The sequence below is a fragment of the Phodopus roborovskii genome, unplaced genomic scaffold, assembly GCF_943737965.1.
Source record: "Phodopus roborovskii unplaced genomic scaffold, PHOROB, whole genome shotgun sequence".
In the NCBI taxonomy this organism is placed as follows: domain Eukaryota; kingdom Metazoa; phylum Chordata; class Mammalia; order Rodentia; family Cricetidae; genus Phodopus; species Phodopus roborovskii.
Window position 1 is genome coordinate 16,741,983 of NW_026126410.1, and position 16,176 is coordinate 16,758,158.

Sequence of the window (16,176 nt, forward strand, 5' to 3'; positions counted from 1 at the left end):
TTAACATTATGTAAGAATGGATAAATGGTAATAACTCCTGGTTGACTTCAGACATAATCTATGGGGTTATATCTTTCCTTGTTATACTCTATGGCTCACAAGTTCTTGTCTTAAAAGAGTTCAACCGAGGAGATGGACTCTCTGTAAATTAAGACACCTTCTCTCACTGGAGAGAGCAGTGCATCTTTAGATCCATAATCAGTTCTTCTTGTCACCACAACACATCTTAATATGTCACCACTTCCCTTCATGCCACAGGTTTAGCCAAAAAAAAAAAAAAAAGAAAGAAAGAAAGAGAAAGAAAAAAAAAGTGACTTGATTTGTGCAATAGCTTGGATGAATCTCAATGAAATGTAAGAGAAAAAAAGCCTAGAAAGTATAGCCTATATTAGTCCATTCATTGTTCCTAAAGTGACAAAATGCTAGAAAACAAGAACTCTTTAATGGTATCAGAGTTACAGATAGAGGGGTGTGGGAGGAGGGAAGCATGTGAGTGTGGTAACAAAGAACAGCAGGTGCTGTGACTGTCCTGTTCTTTTTGGCTGTGGCAGTAGACATGAGATTACTTGATCAAATTTCAGAGAACTAAATACACATGCAAACTGATGTCACATGAAGTTGCTAAAAATCTTCCAAATGTCCCTGGATTATATTAGGGAAAATTTCCTTGTTGAGATATAGTAATATAGTTTTGCAAGATCCTTCTTTGCATGGGAACAAGTGTGATGAGATTGTTTTTTCCACTATTTCTTCCAAGCACACATGAATCTACAGCTATTAAAAATAGTGCAACTACAGAAAACAACAAAACATTACATCCCCTGTGTAATGAATCATTTGAAATAGGTCTTGACAGAAGTGAAGTTTTAAGAGTAACTTAAATCAGGGAGATGACATGAAGAGTATATTTAAGGATAAGCCTGGGACTGAGCTTAGTGGGAATCTAGAAAGAAGGAAGTACTATGAAGTATAATGAAGGAAGAATATAAACTCGAAAAGCAGACAGTAACAGCTTCAGAGAACAGGAAAAATCATTCCACTAAGATTGGTGATCTGATAAGATATTGGGTCATTCTGTACTAATAGGACATTATTGGTCACGATCCTCTGAGTGGTTCAATCAACCACTATACAGGAAATCTTCCTAACAATCTAGATGGCAAGGATTTAGAGTATGGCTTGTGAGACTAGGCTACACAGTTATTGGTGTTCTAAGATGCTATCAGTTTATTAAATATAAACTAGAAGTTGTGGTGAGAGAAGGTGGTCAGAACAGTTATTGTAAGGGTCAGGTGTAGTGGGTAGGAAGAGAGATATCTAAGGAAAAGTTCTTAAGGAATTATTTTAGTGGCTGATAAGAGATAATAACAGAAAGAATAGGGTTACTCCAGATGCCTTCTGAGTTATCAATACTGTAGATCCAAATAAAACCTAAAAGCATGTCAGAGAATAACTTTTCAAAAAGTAATAAACATGCTGGGCAGTGGTGGTGCACACCTTTAATCTCAGCACTTGAGAGGCAGAGGCAGGTGGATCTCTGTGAGTTCGAGGCCAGCCTGGTCTACAAATCAAGCTCTAGCCAGAGCTGTTACACAGAGAAACCTTGTCTCAAAAAACATCAATAAATAATAATAATAAAATAATAATAATAGAAATAATAAACATTTGACTATCTTCTATGTCTGGCAAGTTAGCCCAAAGACAAAGGAAAAGTTCTTTCTATATAAGTAGTTAATTTTCACTTCCATTATTCTCAACTTAAAAGCCTTACAAAAGATAATAGGATGTACATAGTAAGATGATACATTTTATAGCCATGGAGTTTGCTGTGGAACTTGCACATGATTTACTAGTCACCTTTGATTGACATTTGAATCAAAGAAGAGTTCCTTGATAAGAGAGTCAAATACTTAATATATTCTTTGATTACACCTGTGTTTTATCTGCTTACTTCCACAAATGTCATGAAGGTTTAATGCAGAGTGTTTCTAACAAGTAGTTAGTTTTTTTTTTTTTTTCATGTTTCTTTTCCTTACTTGGTGATGTGGACCAACTTATAGGAACCTCATGATCATTATTACATTTATTTAGTGAAGTTTATACAAACTTTAAAATATAAAAATCTATTGATGCCTTTTTTACTTCCATTACTTCTCTCATGCCATTGTTTCTCAGTCGCTGAAGACCACATTGTATCTCCTCAGGTCTTATCCAGCTGAGTTAGTCATCTCTGGTTAAATTTAAACTACTTAAGGAGGATTAGCCCTGACATCAGCACTCTTTAAATTTGCTGAACATCAAAACTCTCTCAGATAGCTTATAAGACCAGTTTTTTCCTCCTCTAGCAAAAAGTATGACTATAGTTTTTAGACCTCTCCAAAATAAACAGTAAGCTGTGTGATAAGGAAGTACAAGACGATATACACAGCTTTTAAAAATACCATGAGTCAGGAAGACCAATAGAATCGAATTGAAAACCCTGATATTAACATATTAACCCACACACCTATGAACACCTGATTTTTGACAAAGAAACTAAAATTATACAATGGAAAAAAAGAAAGCATCTTCAATAAATGGTACTGGATGGTGACCTGTAGAAGACTGCAGATAGATTCATATCTATCGCCATGCACAAAACTTAGGTACAAATAGATCAAAGACCTCAACATAAATCCAACCACACTGAACCTCTTAGAAGAGAAAGTGGAAGGTACCCTTGAACAAATCGGTACAGGAGACTGCTTCCTGAATATAATACCAGTAGCACAGACACTGAGATCAGCAATTAATTAATGGGACCTCCTCAAACTGAAAAACTTCTGTAAGGCAAAGGATAGAGTCAACAAGACAAAATGGCAGCCCACAGAATGGGAAAAGATATTCACTAACCCCCCATCTGACAGACGGCTGATTTCCAAAATATACAAAGAATTCAAGAAGCTAGTCACAAAACACCAAATAATCCAATTAAAAAGTGGGGTACGGAACTAAATAGAGAATTCTCAATTGATGGATCTAAAATGGCTGAAGGACACTTAAGAAAGTGCTCAACATCCTTAGCCATCAGGGAAATGCAAATCAAAACAACTCTAAGATACATCTTACTCCAGTCTGAATGGCTAAAATAGAAAACACCAAAGACAGTTTATCCTGGAGAGGATGTGGAGAAAGGGGAACACCCCTCCACTGCTGGTGGGAGTGCAAACTCTTACAGCCACTTTAGAAATTAGTATGGCCCTTCCTCAGGAAAATGGGAATCAGTCTACCTCAAGAACCAGTAATTCCCCTCTTAACGCATTTACCCAAAAGATGCACATTCATACAACATGGACATCTGCTCAACTATGTTCATAGCAGCGTTATTTGTAATAGCCAGATCCTGGAAGCAACCTAGATGTCCCTGAACTGAAGAATGGATGGAGAAAATGTGGTACATTTACACAATGGAGTACTACTCAGAGGAAAAAACAATGGAATCTTGAAATTTGCAGGCAAATGGATGGAACTGAGTGAGGTAATCCAGTCACAAAAAGACAAACATTATGTATTCACTCACATATGGCTTTTAGACATAAAGCAAAGGATTACCAGCCTACAATCCACACTGCCAGAAAACCTAGGAAACAAGAAGGGCCCTAAGAGAGACATACATGGTCCCCTGGAGAAGGACAAGGTCTCACAAGCAAATTGGGAGCAGGGAGGGAAGAGGGAGTTAGGCGGAAGAGGAGGGGAGAGGTGGATATGAGGGAGCAGGAAGATTGAGACAGGGCAAGAAAAGAGATACCATAATAGAGGGAGCCATTATAGGTTTTAAGAAAAAAATCTGGCACTAGGAAAATGTCCAGAGATCTACAAGGATAACCCCAACTAACAATCTAAGCAATAGTTGAGAGGCTACCTTAAATGCCCTTCCCCAATAATGAGATTAATGACTACTTTATTTGCCATCCTAGAGCTTTCATCTGGTAGCTGATAGAAGCAGAAGCAGACCCACAGCTAAAACTGAGCTGAACTCTTGGAATCCAGTTACAGAGAGGAAGGAATGATGAACAAAGGGGTCAAGGCCAGGCTGGAGAAACCCATAGAAGCTGACCTGAACAAGGGGGAGTTCATGTACTCTAGTCCTATACCTGGGAAACCAGCATAGGACTGATCCAGACTCCCTGAATGTGGATGATAACTGGGAGGACTGGGCAGTCTATGGGGCCTCTGGTAGTGAATCAGTATTTATCCCTAGTATACAAATGGACTTTGGGAGTCCATTCCACATAGAGTGATATCCCTTCAGCCTAGACACATGGGAGAGGGTCTAGGCCCAGCTCCAAATGATATGAAAGACTTTGAAGACTCTCCTTGGAAAGCTCACCTTCCCTGGGGAGCAGAAATGGGATGGGATGAGGGTTGGCGGTGGGAACAAGGGAGAGTGAGAGGGTGAAGGAACTGGGATTGATATGTAAAACAAGCTTGTTTCAAATTTAAATGAAAAATTATATTAAAAAATATCATGAGTATATTGCAAAACCTCTATCTATAGGCACTCACATGGTACAATACAACCATACAGACAAAATACCCGTGTGTGTGTGTGTGTGTGTGTGTGTGTGTGTGTGTGTATGTATGTATATGTATATATAAAAAGTTTTTTTTTGTTTTTTTTTTGTTTTTTTAAGCAGAGCATTGGGGAAGCAAGTCAGCCATTAACAGCACTTTCTGCTATTGTAGAGGACTGAGATTCAGTTTCCAGCACCTCACAATCATCTATACTTCCAGTTCTAGCGGATCCATTGTCCTCTTCAGGCTTCCACAAGTTCTAGGCATGTGTACAGTGCACAGCCATATATGTAGGCAGAATTTTTTATTATTTTAATTATTTCTTTTATTTTTTTAGATAATTTAATCACATAATTTCTCCTTTCCCTATTCTCCCTACAAAACCTCAATTTACCCAGCCCTCTTTTCTTTCTTTTACATTCAAGGCCTCTATTCTCATTTATTTTGTTTTGTGTATGTGTGTGTACATATGCATGTGCACTTCTGAATTTATGAACAAATACAACCTGTCTGTTTGATTACTTGCATGTATGTGTTTTCAGGTCTGACCATTTGGTATTGCATAACCAATTGGTATGCTCTTCCCTAGGGAAGATTGTTTCTCTCCCTCTGAACATCCCTAAATTGACTGTAGTTCTTTGTGTAGGGCGAAGCTCCAGGGGCTTTCCTACATCCACATTATCATGTCCATTGGTGTTGCCCTTATTCAGGTCATGTTTAGACCATCATGTTGGTGAGACTTCATGGGTTTATCTTCTGACATTCCTAAGACACACAGTCTTACAGCAAACTATCTGCCTCCGCCTCTTATAATATTTCCACCCCTTATTCCATGATGATCCAGGGCTTTAGGTGCCCGGGTTGTCTTGCTGATGCATCAGTTGGAACTGGGCCCCACAACTCTGCTTCTGTAAAAGCTTCTGATGAAGCAGGAGGATACACTTATCTGTGGGTATAAGGACAGATATGTAGACTATAATTAAGGATTATGCTGGTTTAGCAACATGGCAGGTGCAGGTTGTCTTCCCAGACACCTGAGTAGTTTTCTAGGTGTCCCTCATGCTCAGCAGCTCTTAAACCCAATTAGAAAGCTAAAGCTATTGGTAACCAGCAAGGTATGTGTGCCAGTACTACACCCTTAGAGTTATCACCCAACAATGAAGCATTGTTGGCTTCATAGGCATTATAACTGTGTAGGGCTGCTGATTGCTTCTCTTCATTGGAAGCTTGCATAACACCTTCTGGTACCATTAAAGCTAGTCCTTAGGCAGGTCATTTCCAACTTTTTCCTTCAAAGACCTACCTCCTCCAAACAGACCCTGCTCAGAACAGCTTTTGGGCTAAGATCTCAGCATACTGATCCCTGGATGAAGTCAGTGCTATCAACTCAGTTACCAAACCTTTAACATGTGACCCTGAAGAGGGGCAGGGAGGTATCTTATATACAAATGGCAACAGTTAATTAGACTTAATACAGATTTACCAACTTACATAAATTCCAGAGACAAAGTGTATCTAATGTTCCCTTAGGTTGGTATAGGTGGGAATATAGAGAGATTCCTCAAGAGCAAAATGCATCTTTCTGAGGTGATGAGGAAGTGGTGATGGCAGAATAATATTTACCTGTGACTTTCTTAAAAATGGTGAAAATTAATACTTGATGTGTGAGTAATATTTCAATAAACCTTTTCAAAATCAATGTCCAAGTTGAGCACATGGAACTTATTCCATAGCATTTCCTACTCACAAATTCAGAGGCTGTGGCTCTGATCCATTCTTAAACAATTCCTCAGATAGCTCAGCAGTCAGAGCAGTTTCACCCAAGAGCAATTTCTCTGAGGCTACACTTAGAATTTGTCAAGTACAGAGCAGCCATGTACTAGATGGATGTGGAGGAAGTTTTAGAAAGCACAGTTGGGCGGCAGTCTCTGTCTCTGTCTATCTGTCCCTGTCTCTCTGTCTCTGTTTCTGTCTCTGTCTCTCTCACACACACATACACACACACACAGAGAGAGAGGGGGGAATTTATTTAAATGGGGTCCTGAATGAAGCTGGCAGAGGAGACATTAAGGAACTCTTCCTATGCCAGGAAAGGATAGATACAAGCCTTGGAGAAACCGGGAATGGTTTTTAGCTAGACACAGACAGGAAGCATGCAGGAGGGATTTGGAGGTGTAAGTGCAGAGAGAGGGAGGCTGGTGGGAAGACAGGATATAAGGCTAGAACAAGTATATTAATGTGTGGAAGAGAAGGTGGCATGACCAGATGAATATATAAAAGGGAAAATAAGCAAGGACTGATCAGTAATGTAGCATAAAGCTAACACCCCAAAACATTTCTGCCAATGAGAAAAATCCATCACTTAATCTATTAAACTTCCCTATTGTTTAATTTTCATGTTAATTTTGGAGATTGAAAATTATTTTAGCACACGGGTCAGGCCATTTCTATTTTTGTCTCAATACAGTGAAAAAATGAATGTATCATAAAATATAGTGTCAGATAGCAGCCTAAATAAATACACTTTCCTTACTTATACTTGATCGAGAAAGTATTCTCATTTGCCTTTATTGCCTACCGTAACATAATAAGCCCTGACAAATGCAATTTAAAACAATTTATGCTTTGTTAAGTGGTTTGAAGTCTGTCGTTTCCAGCCTTATACATTAGCCCTTAGGAATAGAATCACTAAGACCTTAAATCTGTGCCCATACCCTTATCTCTCTTTCCTCAGCTTCTTTCCCTAGGCTTTCCTAATAACTGCTTCCAGCTTTTCACTCTTTCCCTGGGACTCTTGCTCTTGTGTCCATCAGTACCTTGGTTTCCTCAAATTTTCCATTTCACTGCAAACTTGACTATTATTTTGTGGTTCCTCTTCTCGAGGCCAGACTTCCTTGATGCTTCTCTTACCCCCTACTAATCTCTGGATCTGCCTGTCACTCTGAGTAAAGAAAGTGAGTGTCTGTTTTCTTTTAACTATTTAACCTCACTCTAAATTCTGCCACCCATGTAATATAACAAACATGGTCTACCAGAAAATGTCTCAAACCTCAAAAGGGAATCTCTGACTTTATTCCACACATTCTTTGCATTTCTATCATGATTATTGATCGCTTGCCCTTCTCTTCCCTCCTGGATTTTGTTTTTCTTCATGTAGCCTGGGACATATGACTCTTCACTTGAACAAGCACTTCCAGTTTCCAGCTGACCTTTCACCCTACCAAACCCTGCCTTCCACCCCATCCCAGGCCACTTCTAGATGCTTGCGAACATCCACTCCCCTGGTGCCAGGTGTCTTTTGGTATCTGCACAAAGGCAAAGCTCGGAATTTTTCTTTTAAAGTGACAACTAAAGGAAAATAAATTGTTGTAACTGCTCATCACCACAATGGGGAATAAGTAAGTTCCTCTCCTAGGTTTACTTTTGAACTATACAGATCTAGCTCTATAAGGGCTAGGCTGGGTGGGGACTTAGTTCAGTCAGTCATAGAGTACTTGCCTAGTACATATAGGTCCTGGGTTCAACACTCTGTAAATCCCAAAATACTCCAGTGATTGACTCACATCTAATAATCTAAGATCTAATCCTTTCTGCCAATTCTTAAAAGGATTGTCAGGAAACTAATGTTTAAGCCAGTGGTTCTCAACCTTCCTACTGCTGTGACCCTTTAATACAGTTCATTATGTTGTGTGACCCCCCCAGCCATAAAATTATTTTCATTACTACTTTATAACTAAAATGTTCCTACTGTTATGTACTGTAATGTAAACATCTGTGTTTTCCAACTGTCTTACATGACCCCAAAGTGGTCGGGACCCAGAGGTTGAGAACCACTGGTCTAAAAGCTAGTCAGCCTTTCCATTTCTGTTAGCCAGACCGGCACTGTCTAATACAATTCTGTGGCAATAGAAATGGTCTTATTTGTAAACTACCAAAAATTAATATTATATATGACTATTTGTGACTGGAATTTTTCACTTAATTTTTTGGACTATTGTTTGATAATTTTTTAAATAAGTGAACTTCACACATAATAAGCAACACATCTTCAATACTGCTGCTACTCCTTTCCCTCCTACTCCTTCCATGTCTGACTCCTCCAAAATTCATGGTCTCTTTAATTATTATTGTCATGCATACATACATATATACATGTATACACACATATATGTGCACACATGCATATTCTGCATCGTGAATTTGTTTAATGTTGCTTGTGTGTACTTGTGCCCAGGGATTACCACTGGAAATGGAAAAGGCTGTGAGGCATATCTCCTCTGGAGGAACTTGATTCTTCCTCTCTCATGAGCCATTGGCTACCTGTAACTCTTCATGTCAGTGTAGGGCCTGCTTGCATCATGGAAGACAAGAAGCAGAGAGAAAGACAGGGAGAAGTCTGAGTCATGATTCAAATCTCAACTATGACCTACTTCTTCCAGTTATTTCCCATCTCTTAATGTTCCCAGAACTTCTCAAAATAGCATTGCAAGCAGAGGACAAACCTGTTCATGCATGATCTTTTTGGAGTGACTCATCATATTCGAACCATTATATGGTGAGAGAAGAAAAACAATAAGGGTTACACCTAATACACAGGCTTCTGAACCTCTTTTCCCTCTTTATACCTGCCATTTAACTGAGACCCCAAGATTTTTGGCGTGGGGGAGTCAGGGTAGTAAGGAAATGATACTCCATCCCTACATTCCAGTTCTTCAGTAAAACTTGTTTCTATCTTATCACTTCTTTGCAAATGCTAGCTTCCAAGCAACAATCAGTCAGTAACAAGGCAGGCCAGTGATAGAATCTCAATACTTGGCCTTTAAGGGATATATAACATCTAAAGCATAACAAAGGTTATCCTATTGTTCCTTTCCATGCACTGGCAGACAAAGGCAATATTAATGTGAGATATGGAGCATAGCTAATCTCCTGAAATTATCCCAGGTTCCCAGGTTACAAATAAAGCAGATGAAAGTTGATAACCAAACAGTATTTATATTATTATGTCCAGGACACAAGCATAATACCTACCTTCTTAATGAGGATATCAGAGGCCCCTTTTGGGTTCTTAATTTCGTTGATAAAATAATTTAGAAACAGGCCAAAAGGATCATTTTATTAGAATTTGAATAAAAAATAATGTAATGGGCAAGCTGTAAATCTTGGCAGCTTGTGAGACGATGGGGATGAAGAAAAGGAAGTCATGTCTTTTGAGTGAGACTTTAAAAAAATGAACCATCCTGTTCAGCAAACAGCTGCATAATGGAGAGGGAGAGAGGTTTCAGAGCAAGCATGAGAAAGTCTTGTGAGTGTAAAAGAAGTCACAGTTAGGCTTTGGGCTGGTATCTGAAAGAAAAAGACAGAAGGAAAAGTAAGAGTTGTTTAGTTGCTATTGTCTGTTTATTTAGAACTAAAAAAAAAAAAAAAAAAAAAAAAAAAAAAAAGGCAGGCATGTGGAGCAGTGTTGCTGGATGAAGGCACTGTGAACAGATGTAGCCAAGGAGGGACTTCTGGGAGGGCTAAGCATATTATCTCATTAAGGGGTAGTTGTTCCTCTCATCTCTGTCTGGCGGTTCTACTAGCCAAGGTGAATTAACTCTTACAGAAGAAGACAATAATATGTAATGATCTAACTTTTGAAGTACACCAGAATGTTGTATATCCAGCTAGGGCTGGAAATAGAATTATTTCCTTCAATCAGGAAATAATTTCTCTTAAGAGGCCCTCAACAGAGCCCTGATATCTCAATCTTTTCATACAGTATTTTAAAATCCTAAGAAGGGGCATTTGTAACCTTCTCATGTTACAAGGGAAACAGCAGGTGGTATTCAAAGCCAACCATTCTCTAGAGCTTATTTTTATTTTTGTATAATTAAAATATAGACTCCTTGAAAAGCAGTTCTGTTGTAGGGAGACACAAGGGGAGACTGCTCAGACATGGGTTTAAGCCAACAGAAAGTCTTTATTAGCTGGCCAAAACCTACACTAGGTGTTAGGGATCCCAGTATAGCCCTGAGCCTTGCTCAGGGTTAGCTGTTAAACAAAAAACCCATGTTCTGGGTTGACATACTTCAGTTAACAAAAACAGTTAACCAGAAGTGGAACAACACAAGCCAAAAGGCAAGGTGAGTACATTTAGAGACTTCCAGGAAGTATGGACTTGGATGGATTAGGTCTTTGTCTTCATTTTGGCAAGTGGTGCTGTCTATGTGCTGAGTTTTATGACCTGAATGCTACTTTCATCATGGAATCAGTTGTGTTAAGGTCTGGGGTCCTACTAAGGTCTGTGACCCTGTTACAGTTCTACATTTTCCTCCCATTACACTCCTGGAAAACATTATTTGCTGAGTTTCTCAGACTTTGACCATTTTGGAACCTAATATATGTGTCCTTCTTTGAGGAAATTTTTTTCTATCAATGCTAGCTAACTCATCAATGGCCAATATTTATAAATCTCCCCCACTTTTAATCTCCCATACTTTTTAAAACGTTTGCTTCCATGAAGTCCACCCCCTTCCCTCCCCTTCTGGAACCTGATGGCCTGGACCAGCTGTTCCTCTCCTCCCTTTCCCTTCATTTCTTTGGCAGTAATTCTTTTTTTTTTTTTTTTTTTAACATTTAAAACAAGATTGTTTTACATGTCAATCCCAGTTCCCTAGCCCTCTCATCCTCCTGTATCACCCCCCCCCACCACCAAACCCCATCCCACCCCCTTTCTGCTCCCCAGGGAAGGTGAGGCCTTCCATGGAAAGTCTTCAAAGTTTGTCATTTCATTTGTGGCAGGGCCTAGGCCCTCCCCCATGTATCTAGGCTGAGGGAGTATCCCTCTATGTGGAATGGGCTCCCAAAGTCCATTCGTATACTAGGGATAAATACTGATCCATTATAGAGGCCCCATAGACTACCCAGTCCTCCTAACTAAAACCCATGTTCAGGGAATCTGGGTTGGTCCTGTGCTGGTTTCTCAGCTATCAGACTGGGATACATGAGCTCCCCCTTGTTCAGGGCAGCTGATTCTGTGGGTTTCTCCAGCCATCAGAGAGGAAGGAATGATGAGCAAAGGGGTCAAGACAAGGCAGCAATTCTTTTTAAACTAACCAATCACAAAAACTGTGAGGTTGGACTCCAGCCTATGAGAATAAAGCAGCCATCACCTGTGTTGAAAAATTCAAGTGAGCTCCCTGCCCTTGTCAATCTCATTTTAGTTGTTTCTCATTTTTTGCAATAGAAATAGCCTTGCTGGGCTCTGACTTTGTCCTTTTGTTGCTTTGTGTGACATGGGGATCAATCTTTGTTTCTAACCCTTCTGTAACTGTCCTATGTCATCCAGCATAGCCTCAAGTTTCACTCACAGCATCATATATGTCAGTATATCTTTTTTTTCTTATTTTGCATATCAATCTCAGTTCCTTTTCCCCCATCCCATCCCATCTCTCCATCTTTCTTTTTTTTTAGGTGGAAAAGAATATAACTACATATTCATGCTATGATTTATTTATCCTTCCATACAGAGCTGAATATTTAGGGTGTTCCTATAGCTTGACTGCATATATATATATATATATATATATATATATATATATATTAAACATGAGATGAAAATCTCTTTTTTATGACTTTTTGAAAAGGTGTGTGTGTGTGTGTGTGTGTGTGTGTGTACACACCACAGTAAATGCATGGCAGTCAAAAGACAACTTGCTAGAGTTGATTCTCTCCGTTTACCATGTGGGAGTGGACTCAGGTCAGTAGGCTTTGATGGCAAGTGCTTCTGTACACAGATACATCTCCTGTGCCCCCAAATACCTCTTTTTAAAAAGTGTATATTTAGAACTCTTAGATCAAAGCTATAGATCTAGTAATCTAAGTGTTATGTTTAACCATTTGAGAAACAACTCAGTCTATCTCTGACCTTTCTCTTTGTAGTTATTCCTTTTCTGCTCTTATGTGATAACATATAAACACAGTTGCTTTCATTATATAACATATAATCCTGCCTGCTAAGTTTATCCTAAACATTTCTACACACAATTTAATAGTTTTACTTTTTCGTGTGGCAAAATAGGCTCTCGGGAGTTAGAATTTATAAGTGACACTGACATATTTTATACTGGGCAATTATGGTAATAAATATAGAACCTGATATGGAAACAAATAAAGTATAATATCTTGGCAGCAGTTTTTGAAATGTATTGCTGCAAGCATTAATAGTTGTCTTGAAATATAACCAGGGGGAGTGGTTGCCAATATTCACCTTTGGTTTTACTTTTTTCCTTTTGAAAAAGAGTAGCTTCATTATGTTTTCTTTTTTTCAAATGAGAATAGGAAGTAATAAAAAAAGAAAGCACAGGAGAATTTGTAAGAAAATCAAGAAGTATAAAATAGTACATAGCTCACTGAATGACTATTGAATTTGTGTCCTTTAATGATAGGTTAATCTGTGGGAAAAGGGCAGTTAGGGGTACTGAATCCCGACACAAAGTGTCCTAGAGAAGAAAGGCCAAGAGCATGATCGTCAGCAGAAGAATGAGAATACACATGGGAATAATTATTACTTTCATATCATAATTGGGTAAGAGATGCTCCATCTAAAGAGATAAACTGAAAGGCACAGATTAAGGCTTGGGTTAGGAAAGAGAAAAAGGCAACTCAAATTAACAGAATCCAAATATTTTGGGCAGCTACTCTGAACTTATCATTAACCCTATGACACAATGAATATAACACTTTAATTCCAGCACTCAGAAGGCAGAGGCAGGTGGATCTCTGTGAGTTTGAGACCAGTTTGGTCCACAAGACAGCCTCCAAAGTCTCAGAAAAACCTTGTCTCAAAAAACAAAACAAAACCAAAAATCAATGAATATAACAATCAACAATGACATTATTGAAATGATCATAATCCAGGTGACAAAAGACCTGAGAGCATGGAGTAAAGAAATTTTGGTCTTTTGGGGGGAGGGGGGAGTAGACTCTGGTGTAAGTAGTCAAGGTTCATGAAGGAGTGATATGTGACACTGTTGGACCCTAATTCCAGGGTCCTGGTGGGCCAGTGGGAGAGCCCCGCGACACAGACACCAAACCAGGAAATGCAACAAGCAAGAGGCATTTATTAAATGAGTGCACGCTCGGGTTCCAGCAATCCGGGGAAAGCTGCACACCCCTCAGAGGGTCCAGGCCCTTTTTAAAGAGCGCAAGGCGGCATACATGCATAGGGCACCAGGTGATTGGTTACAAAGCATAATTACAAACTACAAATTATAATGTCATGTTTGAGAGGTCACCCAGGTGTGGCCTATTCTTCTTTAAAGATATAACAACAGAATGACAGGGAGAGACCCCAGACCTCCCAGACTGTCCGTTGGTCGGACATGATCCAGCCAGGACCGTTCATCTGGAACCATCTATTCCAGGGTTGGGGCCCATTTCCTTGATATGGGCCACGACCTGGGAGAGACTTCAGTTATTTCACAGGAGATTGATGATTTAGTTACTAGCCCTATTTAACAGAATCAGCCTAGCATGACCACTAGCCCCCTCACCATAGTAACTTTCTTGTTTTCATAATTTCTGTTCTCTCCTCCCATGTCAATGTTCATGCTTTATGATTTTCTATATTCTGCTTGTAAGAATTATTCTCCTGCCCTTTTCCTACATCCTTGCTCTGCAAACTAAAATCTTTCAGCACTGGTCCTGAAAGATGAGCAGGAGCTTACTCAGTAGATCAAGGAAAAAGTCATTGTCAAAGATTCCGTGTCATAAGGTCTCTGTTATGAGCAAGAAGCAGAAAGGCTAGTTTAGTTAAAAAGTTATTGTGTTCAAAGACATGTGTACTAAGAGTGATCCTTTCAAATTCATCTAGAACCCCAGCATATAAGATGATAATTTGTAGTTTGAATAACATTTTCCTGTTTTAAATGGAACCAATAAGCTTAACAAGTCTGATAATTACTGTCTTTATATTTGGCTATATAATATCAAGAAATTTCAGATCACATTACAGCTTGCCGTAGGTTCTCAGCACATACTTTAACTAAAGAATCTGACAAACATGAAGCCAGGAGCTTCAACAGCTTCTACTGTCAGTGCGTCATGTTGCTATAAATAAATGACAAATAAGAAGCAGTCACATTGAAATATACCTCCAGTGAACTATCATTTTTTAAAACTTTTTATTGATTCTTTGTGAATTTCACATCATGCACCCCAATTCCACTCATCTCCCTGTTCATCCATATCTCCCTCGCAACCTTACCCCAAAAGAAAACAACAATAAAACAAAACAAAAAGATATATGTATGTACATATACATATATATAAAATCTGTGGTGTGTCACCTTGTGTCAGTCTATCCTTTAGCCCAAACAGCTTTACTTGATAATGAGTCATTTGTCTGCATTGAGGCCTCTGGCTTCTGACACTACCCATACTGGGTGCTGCCTGGATTCCTCTCAGATGTCCTGTAACAACAGCACTGTGTCATGGGGATCTTGGAGCTTTGCATCTGCAGGACCTGCCCCTCCTTGTGCTCCAGCAGTTCATGGACAGGGTAGATGTTGGGGTTGGCCAACTTGGAGCCCTGGATCTGGGCCTGAGAGATAGCTGAGTGGGTCAGGCTATCTGTTCTCCTGCACTGGTGCCACCAAGGCCAGATTTTCTGTTTTGTCCAGGTGAGGAGTGGGGCCAGCTCTCCTGACTGAGGCAGCTGGCAAGAGGTGGGACAGGATGCACCCAAGTGTTACAGCAGGCAGGTGCAGGGGCCAGATCTTCTGCTCTAGTGCCTTCAGGCCTGCTCTGCATGCCCCCAGGGCTAGGTGTACCACACACCCAGAGGAGTGTTGCAACTAGCAAAGGGTGGAGCCAGCTCTCCCACACTGCCCAGGAGCAAGTGGAACCAGCTATCTTGCCCTCAGGGCTGGCTCACCTGTGCCCACACCTCCAGGGCCAGCTCTACTGTGCTGCCCAGGAAAAGTGGAGGGCCTGCTTTACCAAGTGCTGTAGCTGGCAAGGGCACAGCCTCTTCTCCTGCCAGTTCTCTGTTTGCAATAGGTGAAGAGAGGAGGTGGGCAGAGCTGACTCTGTCCCTCTCTGGCTGTGGCACTCCACTCAGGAGAGCTGGCTTCACCCTTCCCCCTGGGCAAGGTGGAGAGCTAGCTCCAAGGAATTGAGAGAGGACAAAAGCAACTGAAAAGGGCATGGTGTCTGGAATGCCTCAATGATTAGGAGCACTGGTTGTTCTTCCAAAGGACCCAGGTTCAAGTCCCAGCACTCACATGGCACCTCATAACTTCAGTCCCTGAGGATATGACACCCTTTTCTGGCCTTCTTGGACATTGCATGCACATGGTGTACAGACATATACTAGCAACTCACCCCCAATGCACACACTAAATAAATACATAAAAACAAAATGTTTTTAAAAGCAACTTAAGGGAGAAAGCATTTATTTGGGCTCATTCACCGCCCTTGAAGGTAAAGTTCATCATGGAAGGAAAGGTCACAGCAGCAGGTCACATTGTCTCTGCATTCTGGAAGAAAAGAACTATGAATACATGTCCTTAGCTAGCTTTCTCCTTTTTATTTATACTTGCAGTCTAGGACCCAACCCCAGGGAGTGATGCCATCTAC